Below are 13,528 nucleotides of genomic sequence, written 5' to 3'. Positions count from 1 at the left end.
AGCTTAGGTTAAAAAAAAGTAAGCTTATGATATGTGTTTTACCCATGCATGCATCTTTGCCTTCTTCTCCTCTTTCATAGAACAGCTACTCAAGGCTCAAGCTGGATGTAGCCAAAGCTATAAATTCATAGTACACCATCTTTACATCAAGTATATGAGTTTTGGGTAAGCTTTCCATTTGGTTTTCATGGTGCTAATTTCCATTAGCTAAGAAAACCCAGTGTTGTTATTGATTTTATGAACACTACATTCCTTCAACGAAGGTGGATATCAGAGTGAGAGATACGATGTTTCCCTGTACTGTGCTTCAAGTTCAGTTATTTCCCATGGACGAAGCAAGGCAGAAGTGGCTTAGAACCCCTTTGTACATTGCTTTTCCTCTTTGCACCACATTATGAAGATAGTCCTTCTTGATTAAAGAAAGTGCTGCCAGGAGGAACAGCATCTTGAGCCGTTTCCCCCTCCCCTGACATCTGAAAACAGCTCCAAATATTACCAAACCATTCTATTTTTGAAATTCAGTTGAACAAAGTACATACTAAATGTGTCTATGCTAAACAGATTTACGAACACAACATAAGCATAAAGATTCAACCTGTGCACCAAGGAGCTGTGAATTACCCTGGGTGAAGAAAGGCTCACTTATACTAATACTCAATTAATGGTAAAACAAAATGAAATGAAGAATACGAATACCTGGATGTTTTCAATGTTTTTTTTTTTTTAAGCTTTGCCTATAATAGCCAGTTTTAGAGACTTTTGGAAGAAAAGAGCTAAAATACCTTGACCTTCATTCTCACGTGTTCTCATTCTACTTCCCCAATGCCAGTGTTGGTTGGGATGTGTTTTCCCTCGTGTCTTTTAGTAATATCAAGCCTCAATCTATATAAGTGGATGCACAGAGGACAAAAGTTAGCCCCTTGCCACACAGAGAATATAGTCTTATGGAGACATATCGAAATAAGACCTCTGCACAGTTCGGTTCCAACCTATAAGAATGAAATAAAGTGATTATAAAATTGCCTACATGAACAGTAAGCAGTCACAGTTCAAAGATAAATGAATCAAATATTAAGAATTAGCTTTCATGGAGAGCTAGAAATGGAGTTGGTTAGAAGTAGTCATGATAGAGGTTTTAGTCAGGGTTTGAGGCAGAGGTTAGACCTGTTTGTTGTTGAAATAGACATTCCAGGGTACACAACTGTAATAGCATTGATTTGCTTTCCTAGAACTCAGAATTTGCCATTGAATATGAAGGCTTCATTTTTCTGCTAACAGCCTGTGAAGACAATAGTAACAAACATGTGTGAAGCTCTTTAGAATTTATAAGCACTTTCACATTCAAATTTTCATTAGTTATGTAAATCTACTCTATGAAGTAAGTTAATTGAGCAGACAAAATCTCTGCATCATGCATGAGGAAATAGACTTGGAGACATGAAAAAATTTGTTGAATGCCTGAGATATCTCGCAGGGGGCTGGAGAGATGGCTCAGTGGTTAAGAGCACTCACTGCTCTTGCAAGTGACCAGAGTTCAGTTCCCAGTGCCTGCATGGTAGTTAACAACTGTCTGAGACTCCAGTTCCAGGGAATCCAACGCCCTCTTCTGACCTCTGCAGGCATTGTGTGCATGTGATGTACTTACATACATGCACACAAAATACTCATACACATAAAATAAAAACAAAATGTAAAAATAAATTTTAAGATATTTCGTAGTATAAGCATGACAGATTTCAAGTCTTCTACTGACAGTCCCTACCACACATATGAGGTTTCAAGCATAAGCTGAGGCATTTTCATTATGTAGACTCAATGCCTTTATGGAATCTAGAAAGTTGTATGAAGACAAAGAGGTTAGCAACACAAATATGTAAAGAAGCATGTAAGTATTGCTATTATAGTTGATGTGAAAATAAATGTAACCAAGACACTAACCTTGCCTACACGTTGTTTAAGATCTACTTGAGATAAAGAAGGCAAATTTACCTGTACTGGAATATTGAGTTAGTAGAAACTTACTCAGTATAGCCATACAAAGAATGGAGATTAAGCTAGACCTAAAGGCACACAGTAAACCTTAAGTGAATGTAGTCATTAATCTAAGGACCTCCCCTCTTATATCTAAACATTTACTATCTTACCAATTTTTAAAGGTAGTACTGCCTTTTAATGTCTTCTCTGTTTTTATCTACACTTTTAAGTTGGAAAATGAATGCAAATTGAATATCTGATCATTAACACAGAAAAGCAGTTCTAAGTATTGGATTTGGTAGTATCTGGACTCTTCCATTTGGGGAACTGGATTTTTCTTTCTACTGTAATTAGGTATGGAAACTGAGTCTGGGAACAGATTTGTATAAACTTTTTAGTTAGCACGTTTTTGTTGGAATAAAAAACAAAATATTGGTGCATGCCTTTAATCCCAGCTCTCGGGAGGCAGAGGCAGTTGGATCTCTGTGAGTTCAAGGCCAGCCTGGTATACATAGTAAGCTCCAAGACAGCTGGGGCTACAGGGAGACCCTGTCTCAAAAAAAAAAAAAACTGAACAATTTTACTTAGAGGTTTAAATCAAATCTTATCACTCCTCTGCCTGGGAAAAAGTTAGGTGTATCAAGATACAAGAGAGGCTAAGGTTGGCACACAGATGATCGCCATCCTCACATGCTGAGGGTTCCACATCCATGAAGACCCAACAGAATTGAGCCCTTACTTCAATTTTTCCCAGAACAATCCTTCCATTTGTAGAGACACATTGAATCAGGACCATTCGGTATCATTTCTGTGTATCTCATAGGAGGGAGGATTACCTTGTTTATCTGCTCAAAACTCTTGAAAGTCTTCCCAAAATATATGATTTCTCAATTTCTTTCTCATCTCCCCTGTAATTTCTTAAAATATTCCCCCAGTGTTGCACTCAGATCCTTGAGAGGACCTGCCTCAAGAGCTAGTGCTCTCTCTCTCTCTCTCTCTCTCTCTCTCTCTCTTTCTTTCTCTCTCACTTTAGAAATTTAAATACATATTGAAATGAAAAGTCATTCCATTGGTCTTGGCCCTTCATCTTCTCATGTGAAAGACGTCCTCTAGAAGGAGAATCTGCTTCCAAGATAGGCTGGGCTGAAGCTACCTGACTCTAAGCTTCTTAAGTTCCACTTCCAGTAGTTTAGAAACATGTCTTCAAGTGAGCTCACTACACAATTTCTGTCCCATGAAATTCTATCTTATAGTGTTAATAAGCATTAGGTTTTACATTTAGATTAAGCTATTAAGACATGTTGAGATAAAAATAATTGCATGAGAATATGCTTTTTCAAGTAAAATTATTGTGTTACCTGTTTTCAAAGGCAAATATAACTGAAATGCATTATTAACACTTAGTAGAGCCATTAAATATATAAACATGCACTTATATGAGCCTAGTATAGATAGATATTGAAAAATGGAAGTGAGGCTATGACAGGATTACAAACTATTAGCAGTTTAATTTTGTGTATTACATTAGAGACTACAGCCACCTCACATTTTGGACTAGCGATCAACTAATATTGTAAAAATTGATGTGCTCCCTACATATAGGGTGTTTTGCCTTCATTTGAAACTATGGCTTCCGTGGATTTAAAAAATACATTTATTCTTTTATTTTCAAAGTGAAAACCCTAAAATTTAGCATGTTGAAATGTTTAAACCAGTGATTTCTGGAATGTAAGTGGTACCTTACTTGTAAGCGCTTTAAAACAGGCAATTTTAAAATAGGTAAATTACTCCACAGAAACCTTCGGGAACCTAAATTGCTGATATATCCTCTTGAAAATACCTCCTATTATGTGGAATGTGGATGTGTTTGAAGCTGTTTTATTCTTCAACCTTTGCACTTAGACAAGTTATGCTTTCTACTTTTAACAGTTATATGTAAAACAAAAAAATAATTTATGCAAATACTATCAAATGAACTTTTATGGAAGTCATTTGGTGCCTTATAATACCAATCACTTTAACATATATAAGATCTTCTTGCAAAATAAAATTCATTGTTAAAGCTATCATTAGTCAAAAATTGAACTAAATGACAACAAGGGTTTTTCTAATATTGGGATTTTCTTTCTTCTTCATAAAACTTTCCAGCTGCATTTTGTGAAGTTCTCAAAATAATTGACATTGTTAAACCAGAGACTAAAAATCTTGGTACGGACTGACCCATGGGGACACATTGCTATTTTTTTTTGTTTAAAATAAAATAATAAAAGGGGCGTCTCATAGGACATAAAAATTGATCTCATTTTCCACATTTATTCTATTTGTCAAACTGTTCTTAGAAGTGGTTGGAATTGGCTGTCAGAACCAAGCTCCCTCAAGTGTCTTGCCTTTGTGGTTTGCCTACCCGGGTTTCCCAGTCCTTGGTTGAACATTAATGTTCTCACAGGCATATAATGTTGAATACAACTCTAGTGATCTCTTCCAGTAGGGGCTGAGGCCATTTCCAAACCTCCTTCTATATTTCCTTTCTATAGTATCTTTGTCTAAATACTCATGCACACACAGATACACACATACACACACATACATACTGTCTCTCTCTCTCTCTCTCTCTCTCTCTCTCTCTCTCACACACACACACACACACACACACACACAACATCCATCCATACACTCTGGTCTACTTTTCTCAATGTAGATTGGTTGTAACATTTGTCTCTCAAATTAATTTCTAGAAAACAGATATTTCCCTCAATATTTTTTAGTAAACCATGTTCATATCATGATTACTGTAGTTTGTAGATACTGATACTGTCTTCTTTGGAGCACAGAGAATTTTTGACACTGTTATTAAAACTGACATCAGTTATTCCTCCATTCACCAGGCTTATTTTAACACCCTGTTTTCATTCATGGTACTCTGTCAGTTTGGAAAAAAAAAAAAAAAAAAAAAACAAGAATATTCATGAAGCAGTGTTAGTTTTCATCCCTGTATGCCTTACACAATGGATCATCTCAGGCGATGAATGAACATGAGGTAAACTCCCCAAAGCACAACTCAGTAACTTCCTAATTTATTTCCATTCCTGTCAACATAGGCTTCACACAAACACATACACACACACACACACACACACACACACACACACACACACATATGCACACACACAGATCCCTTCCACCTGGCAGGAAGCCCTAGACTGTCCTTCACCCCTACTGGAAAAGCATGAAGCAAATCCTTTCTCCCACTCCCAAACTGGTTTTGTCTTGCTGACCTCTCCACCTAACCTAGCTTCTTCTGTTTTTCTATTTTTCCTAAATGCAACTTACTTTAAGCATGTGCTAAATTGATAAACATCGCAACAGTTCTAGCCACCTCCTTCTCTTTTAAATGTCTACTTAGGACGTACATCCAGACTGCACGCCCTTTTTATTTTTTTAGAGAAACAAAGTTAAAATCTAATCTCCAAAGAAAGTGCAAAATTTGTTTTCAATTTTGGCTGTTACAAAAAGGGGAATCGATTAAAACAAATCAGCAAACAGTAAAAAAAAAAAAAAAAAAAAAAAAAAAAAAAAAAAGCAACAACAAAAAACATAAATATAAAAGTGTCCCCTGACTGTCTGTGCCTTTTCAGCGTGTGCATCTGGTTGTTCATCTCTGAAAGTGTGTTAAATTCTTTTTTCTTTAAAAATCCTTTTTTAAATTTTTCCTCCCTTCTTGTTTGGAAATTAAGTGCTTTTTGTATTATATCTATCTATCTATCTATATCTATATTATATATATATCAATGTGTTTCTTTTTAATTGCTAAACCTTTAGATTTGGTTTTATCCAAAATTATGAGAAAAAAAGTTATGAATTGTTTTCTGTAGTTTTTCCCACTCCCTCTTTAAATGTGGAACAACTTCAGCTGCAGAATCCCCACATCCACATCTTTCAGATGAGCTGGTCTCATCACCAGTAGTGCACAGTGTGGGTGGTATGGGGAAGATGGATGATATAATTGAGAATATACCATTTCCATATAGGGGAGTCATTAGCCACCCAGTGTGTGGGCTCCCCGAATAGCACTCCCTGAATCTACGCTGTAGAGCACTCAACCCCCAACTCAAGATGGGGCTGTGTGGCTGCCGATGAAGTTGTTCAACTTGAATGCATAAATCTAGTCTCCTTGTTTTTGCTTTTAACCTTTTGATCTTAATTATTAGTATTATTATTTTATGTACTTTGCCTATTTTGGATAGGAAAAAAAGTGTAACTGTTTTTATGATTTGAAAATCTTATGATGAAACTGTAATGATTTTTGGAGTAATTGCATGTTGAAGAAGTTGCAGCTTAGGGTGTGTGAGATTGTCAGTGTTAGAGTTCTGTTCTTGATTTCCATAGATGGGCATGTGTAGGCTCATTTGTTTTTGTATATTGCCCATCCCTTCCTTACAGCCAGAAGCTCTAATGCAGCTAGATCACTCCGTGCCGCCCTTACATGGACATGGCGACTCACTTACACATTCACCCCTATCATCTTCATCTCCTGTGTAGTACACTCATAGATACGACCCTCCCCTGTTCCGCATCTTCCCTTCCCATACTTCCCCTTTCTTTAGTATTGTTAAAATATATGTGCTGTCATCCATTCCCTTAAATTAAGGAAAATCTAAAATTTGTCAAAAAAGACAAAAAAGTACATATCTGAAAACTTACAATGAAGAAATTCATTCAAAACCCTATAGATGCATAGATTTTTTAAAGGCAAATTATAAAAGTAATTTTTTAAATTTTCAGTTATAGCAATCAGAATATTTTAAATTTAAATATCAATGCCCTCCCAAACTCCCCAAAGTAAAAAAAAAAATGTTAAAGTGCAGATTTATTTTTCTTTTCATGTTCTGTGGTGTGGATGTATGTGTTGTTGCTTCCCTGTATCATCCTCTGTTGTAAATTATTATATTTGAAAAATTAGACATTTTGCTCAAAAGTTTTTAAGAAATGACAACAACAAAAAAGCAAGTTACAAGAATATGACAATTCTATTTGTCCAAGAGCATTCTTACACAACTTTCTTTTGTAAATTTTTCTTTCATGCCAAAAAACATGCGGGCAATTTGTTGATGTAAGTTGACTATGAAATAATATGGTATGCTTTTTGTTTATAAGTTTAATTATTTTGCCTATGTTGAAATTATTTCTTTCTCTTTATCCAAAACAGCCTCTATATTTTTATTTCCTTTTGCTTGTCTTTGTGTTCTTAGATTGTGGATCCTCACTGATTTTATTCGCTATCCTTCCCTTTATTTTGCCTTGGCTATGAAGTCGATTTTATTTTCTATTTGATTTTAAAAACTGTATTAAATATTTTATTTCATTTGAGCCTATTTGCTTAATTTCCAATGTTCTTTTGTGTGCTGAATTGCATCCAATAATCAATGTGAATTCTGCTCTTAAAGAGGGTAAATATCTAGTCCCTACCAACCAAAACAAGTGTAGCCTTATTGCCTGAACTATTAAACCACCAACTTTAAAGTATTGGTTGGTCTAAAGTGGGATATTAAAATTGGCTACAGTGTATAGGAGGCCTGTACTCCAGGAAAAAAAAAAATGAGTTGCTTTAGTTCTAAGTATTATCAGTGGTAATTTCATCCTTAATTTAATTCCTTAGAAGATATTCAAGGAAATCAGCCCTTTATGTTATTTTCTTTCAGTGAAAAGGAAATAAGGTACTCTCAAGTGACTATGGTAGAGTGGTTATTCTGGATTACTCTCTCATCATCACCACAGGCTACAAAATCAATTTTACTCAGAATAAAGACATCAGGAATCCCAGGTGTTTGCAGTGTTGTGCCATGATATTGATGACTTCTAATTCACACAACCAACTTCCTGCAAAATCATATCACACATACACAGAGAGAGAAGGCACACTCATTCCTCCCTCTCCTCTCTGTACCTCCCCTTCCTCCTTTGTCTCCCTTAGTTTTTCCCTTTCTATTAATAGTTTCCTGTTTTCTTTTCCTCGAGGATTTAATCAGGTAAGTTTTATAAGAATCTTAACATTTTATCAAGAAGACACATGATGGTTCTCATATTTCAAATTTTATTTAGAAAGTGTCTCAGGTAAGGTACCTCCATTGAGTAAGTCTAGACAGAGGCTATGATTCAAGGCCATGTCTCCAATGTTGCAGATGGACTTTGTGAAGCATAGGGTTGTTTAAGAAGCACCGTGTAATATTTTTAATGAAGAAGTCACTTATTTCACTTTCATTATAGACATCAGTGTTATCTGAAGTTATTATAAAAATGTCAAATTGAGTATGGAATAAAGGATATATTTAGAACCTGGCAGCTTCAATGAACTGGCTCTCTATATCTCAGTTCACTGATTTTGTGTTGTTTGACATGTTGAATAATATTTCACACTTAAAACTAAGAATTTCCTAAAATGGCTGTTAATTTACCTAATTCTATTAAAAGCTTTTATTTCTATTGATGAAGCTATCTATTTTAATAGAGGTTAATCATGTTTTTCAAACACAAGGTCTTTGAATGACTGTAAATCTTCCCACAATATCTGTGTTTAAAATTACCTCCTGATCCTATGTACTTATATCTGTACCTCAGGATGATGCCAATGCATTAAAGGACAGAAAATCTTTTCAGTGATTAAGTCTTTACAGTCAAAAATATTAATAGATATAATAAAACTAGCATTTCTTTTTTTGTGTGTAGTCTTTTTGAGACAGGGTCTCCTTGTAACCACAGTTGGTCTGGAACTCACTAGGTAGACCAGGCTGGCCTGGATCTCACAGAGATCTGCCTGCCTCTGCCTCCAGGGTCCTGGGATTAAAGGCATGCAACCATCATGCCTGGCCCTAAAACTAGCATTTCTGAGAAGCAGTAGACACTGTGTTAAACAATGTTCAGAGGTTTGAGATAGACTCTGTTATATTTATTCCCATTTTACATGGAGTTCAAGAAATTTAACCTGTCATGTGACTCATGAGCATAATTCCAGTGCCAACCTGAGTCTAAGCTAACCGATTTCAGAAGAAAAGCTCTTAACTAATAAGCAAATGGGAATTCCATTTGGCATTCTCAAGTTTACCGTGTATAATTCGCTGTGTGTATCAAACAGCTGTGGCTTGCCTTTCTTTGGTCATATGTTAAAAAAGTAGAATTGGTACTTTTTCAGAATCAAACTCTTTCCACATAAGCCATTTGCTTCTTGAAGGGGGTTTGCTACCAAGAGATGCTCATCATGTTAAAATATAAATTAAGCTCCTTTAAGACATTAGAGTTTTTCTGCTGTTTTCATAAATAGTGGCTATGTTTGCCTAGGACTGGTTTTCCTGAAAGTCAGTACAGAGCCATCTCATGGTTAGAAGCTTCAGTGTATCTGTACATGGAAGTCCTCAAGTTATGGCACCGCGTATTTAAATGAGTATTTTGAATAGATAATGTAGTAGGTGAATTCAAATAAAGCAAATGAGAGATGAGGTAAAGAGCCCAAAAAGACATAACAGAGTTCAAACAATTGGAGCATGGCATCCTCCCGAGTCCCTGCTGTTCAGCAGCGTTGTTTTGGTATTTTTGTGACTTCTCAGTCTCCGCTGTCTCCAGAGAGGCAAAGGCTACACCGAAGCTTTATGCTGGTCTTGGGTTTTCGTTTTTGTTTTTGTTTTTATCGGTGACCCACTGCATTCACCATCATCCACAACATCCTCACAGTTTAGAAGAGTTCTATTAAATTTTTAATACACTGTCTTTTTCAATAGCAGATAGCCCCTTTTGCTAGATATCAGCCCTAGAGGCATGAATTATGTATCTATAAATATACTCATAGAGCAAAAAAGCAGGGCAGCCTTCAGGGCTAAAATAGACCTTTATATCCCCAGTGACCTCTCTAAAGAAAAGAACAGCTTGTGTGTGTGTGTGTGTGTGTGTGTGTGTGTGTATTTCTGAATTTAAGATCTTAACTGACAGTTCTTATTCTAAACCAAAGGAAAATTCCAGAGATGGCATAAGAAATTGGAATTTTGATATTTTGTAGGTTTGATATCACTCTGAGAATAAATTTTACATTCATCAATTCTCTAGTACTTTTCTAGGGCTAGTTTCATAGTCTTTGTGAAAAAAAAAGATAGTATTAGCTGCTCCTGTATTCTTGAGAAATACATCTAACTGCTTGTCTCAAATGAAATGTGCCCATGGACACCCCCCCAAGTAGAGTTGGCATGGGGCATCAACACCTGTGGGTGCTTAAGACCCTGTGATGATTAATAGTAACCGTCAACTTGACAGATCTAAGGTCACCTAGGAGAGGGATTTATGGGCATGTTTGTGGAGGATTATCTTGATTATGTTCATTGAAATGAGAAGACTGGCTCACTGTGCACCATTTCCTGAGCTGGTATCACAGACTGTCTAAAAAGAAGAAAGTAAACTGAGCACAAATACTTGTTGCTGTCTGTTCCTGATTATGAATGTCATGTGACCAGCTCCCTTGGGCTCCTGACCACTGTGTCTACCCTGTCATGATGGACTGTAATCTCAAACTGAGAGACAAATGTAAACCTTTTCTCCCTTAAGTTGCTTTTGTCAGTATATTTTATCACAGCAACAGGAAAGGAAACAAAGACAGTTCCTTGATAAACAGCATATCAACCAGGTATGGTAGTATGAGGCTACTTGGAAAGCTGAGGCAGGAGGATCTTGTTTAAGCCAGGAGTTTGAGACAAGCTTGGGCAATATATTTAGATCCATGCACAAAACAATACCAAACAAAATGTATAATATTGGCAAAGAACCTGTGGGTCACTCTCTTAGTATTTAAATCATCCCTAGATTAGTAATAGTAGCAAATCCAATATACATGCTATGCAGAGTTGTTAGACTGTTTATTTTATTGGTAATGATAATGAAAAGAACAAGGTCTTCTCATGTTCAACCCAGACTCTTCTGTTTCCAGCACTAATATATGCAGTCACTTGAATCCTGAATGTGAAGCCCACGTATAAAGACGACTGAGTATATACTATATTCACCTCAATTCCTTTTTAAAAAATACTGTATTTATTATTTTTATTTTATGTGTATGCATGTATTGCCTGCATGTAGGTAAGTGCACCGTGTCATGCAATGCCCTTGGAGGACAGAAGATGCTGTTGGATTCCTTGGAACTGGAATTACGGACAGTTATTAGCTGCCATGTGGGTGCTGGGATTCGAACCCAGGTCTTCTGCAAGAACAGTGTTCTTAACCACTGAGTCATCTCCAGACCCCTCATCTCAATTCCTAAAGACAAAATTTCATATTAAAGTTGATTATAAGACTAGAGGAATGAGGCAGCGGTTAAGAGAGCCTTTATGTGCAGCCATGAGGACCTGATCTCAGTACCTATGTAAAAAGTTGGGTATGTTTCCCTGTTTGTATCTATAACCCCAGCATTCTGGGGAGCAGAGACAGTGACACAGAAAAGATCAGGGTCCCTTCTTGGGATACTTAATCTCATTAATAATAGAATATAAGAATGGTCTTGAATGGGAGCTTGAGAAAAATTTTATTTGCGTTTAAAAGAAAAACTCCAGGGTAAGCAAGCTGTAAATCTCAGCTGCTGCCCAGAGGAGGAGAGAAGGGGGGAAAACATCATGCATCCTCAATTTGGCATGACAGTCAGACACATGGTAGACAAGCAGCCTTGTAGTGAGGAGAGGAGTCTTTAGAGAAAGGGCAAGAAAGTCCAAAATATTGGGGAAGCACCAAGCATTACAGAAAGCATGCTTAGAAAAGAGATAGGTGTGCTTTGGTGAGTTATCAGATAAGAAGGCAGACTTGGGAAGTTCCATGCTGTGACCTAGAAAGATCTGCACTAGAGGTGAGAATCTGGAGAAGGAAATGTACACCATCTGATAAAAGGACTAATTGTTCCACCTATCTCTTTAACGAAGCTTAAAGTCAACCGACCCCTACACAGCTGCATGTTCACCACATGCATATGCACCAAAACCTCTTACATGTACACACAATAAGTAAATAAATAAATAAACCAATAAATAAATAACAAATTGATTATATGCCCCAGCTCACACATATGTTTCAGGCAGTTCTCAGTCCATAGTTACTTGGGAGTTGAACTATTCTGCCATTAAGTCCCATTTGTAATAATGATCCTGCCATGTGAGGCAACATCATTTCAAACTCCAGGCCATCCTCCAGTTCCTGAAGAAGCCAAGAGAAAAGGCTATAAAAGCGTCTGCTATTTCAGTGCATGGAGACCAGCATATTTGGGGTTCACATTTTCTTGACAGAGGGTATCATCTTCACTGTCACCAGTTGTAAAAAGAAAACGTTGAAGAAGAAGAAGGATTGATAGTTTTGACAGATCTTGATATCTAAACTTAGAATAAGATACTCATCATTTTATTTTTAAAATAATCTCTCACTTCACTTTGGACCTCACCTGGCTTTTAGAAACTATGAATTAACAAGCCTGTGACTACTCTGTCAGAACCAGACAGAAAAGGTGGGTTTTACTTTGTTTTGAGATCTGAGATGCTTGGTGCCTGGAGGAGAAAGGACAAACAAAGGGAAGTGAAATGATTCAACTACAAAGTCAACAGTTTGTAGATTTTGTAGATTTTAAATAACAAAGAGACTGTGAAACTTTGGTAAAATTTGCAAAAAATAAAACAAGCCAAAAAAGAAAAAGAAAAAGAAAAAAAAAAGAGATTTAAGTCTCCAGTTGGGCATTACAGATGGTACATTAAAACCACAGATGAACGCCCTTCTGTGATCATGAAGACAGTAATCTTAATCTCACTTGAAGGGACACGTGCTTCCACGCGACAGTTTGTGTTTGTATTTAAATTAGTTGCAAGGGGTCTTTGCTGCCCAACAAGTCAAGAGAGTCATTCTTTGCCTTTAATTCACTTTATACCTTTGCTTATTTGAGGTATACTTTTGTTATGGCCACAAGAAACAAAAGCCTCAGTTACTATGTCAGGAAGGAACCCACATGCTGAACCTTCATTCCAGTTACACTGGATTAAAAGAAATACAGAACTAGTGAGAGACTGAAGATAAAGACACTTGCTTTTAGAGTCTGACAACCTGCGTTGTGATGTCTTCCATCTGTAATCCCAGCATTCCTACAGGGAGACAAGAGTCAGAGACAAAGGAATCACCTGGAAGCGTGCAGGCCTGCTCTTCTAGAGTACACAGAGCACCAGAAACAAGAGAGACTCTGCCTCAAAAATTTAGGACAGAGCCTGTTTCTGAAAATTGTCCTCTGACTGCCGCGTGCATGCTATGACAAACATGTCCATGTGCACATACACGAGAGAGAGAGAGAGAGAGAGAGAGAGAGAGAGAGAGAGAGAGAGAAGATTAAGCAATTTTATTTAATTTTTAAAAATCCAGTCCTTTTCTCTAATGGGAAGTAAAGTAAAATCTCGTCTCTGTCAAAGCTGCTAGCCTTTGTTCAAACACTGCTCTCTTCTCAGCCCACTTTGAACGTACCATGTGAGTCCCTACCCCACCACCAGAAAAATAGGAAAATACT

General features: G+C 36.7%; 1 protein-coding gene across 13 annotated transcripts in view; it reads left to right on the top strand.

Annotated features, from left to right (window-relative positions):
• The window catches only part of Nrxn3 (neurexin 3), a 1,763,451-nt gene that overhangs the window by 1,743,586 nt on the left and 6,337 nt on the right, over positions 1-13,528 (top strand). For 4 of the 13 annotated variants that reach the window (XR_003850606.1, XR_003850607.1, XR_003850608.1 and 1 more), the window contains one exon: positions 6,415-7,084. The exons of the other annotated variants lie outside the window; for them this stretch is intronic. The gene's annotated coding sequence lies outside the window, so the exon portion shown is untranslated. The remainder of the gene's footprint in view (positions 1-6,414; positions 7,085-13,528) is intronic. 13 annotated transcript variants of the gene reach the window in all.

The sequence above is a fragment of the Nannospalax galili genome, unplaced genomic scaffold (genome assembly GCF_000622305.1).
Source record: "Nannospalax galili isolate Female #2095 unplaced genomic scaffold, S.galili_v1.0 scaffold330, whole genome shotgun sequence".
Taxonomy (NCBI): Eukaryota; Metazoa; Chordata; class Mammalia; order Rodentia; family Spalacidae; genus Nannospalax; species Nannospalax galili.
The sequence above is the reverse complement of the archived record's forward strand: the minus strand, read 5'-3'. Positions and strand labels throughout refer to the sequence as shown.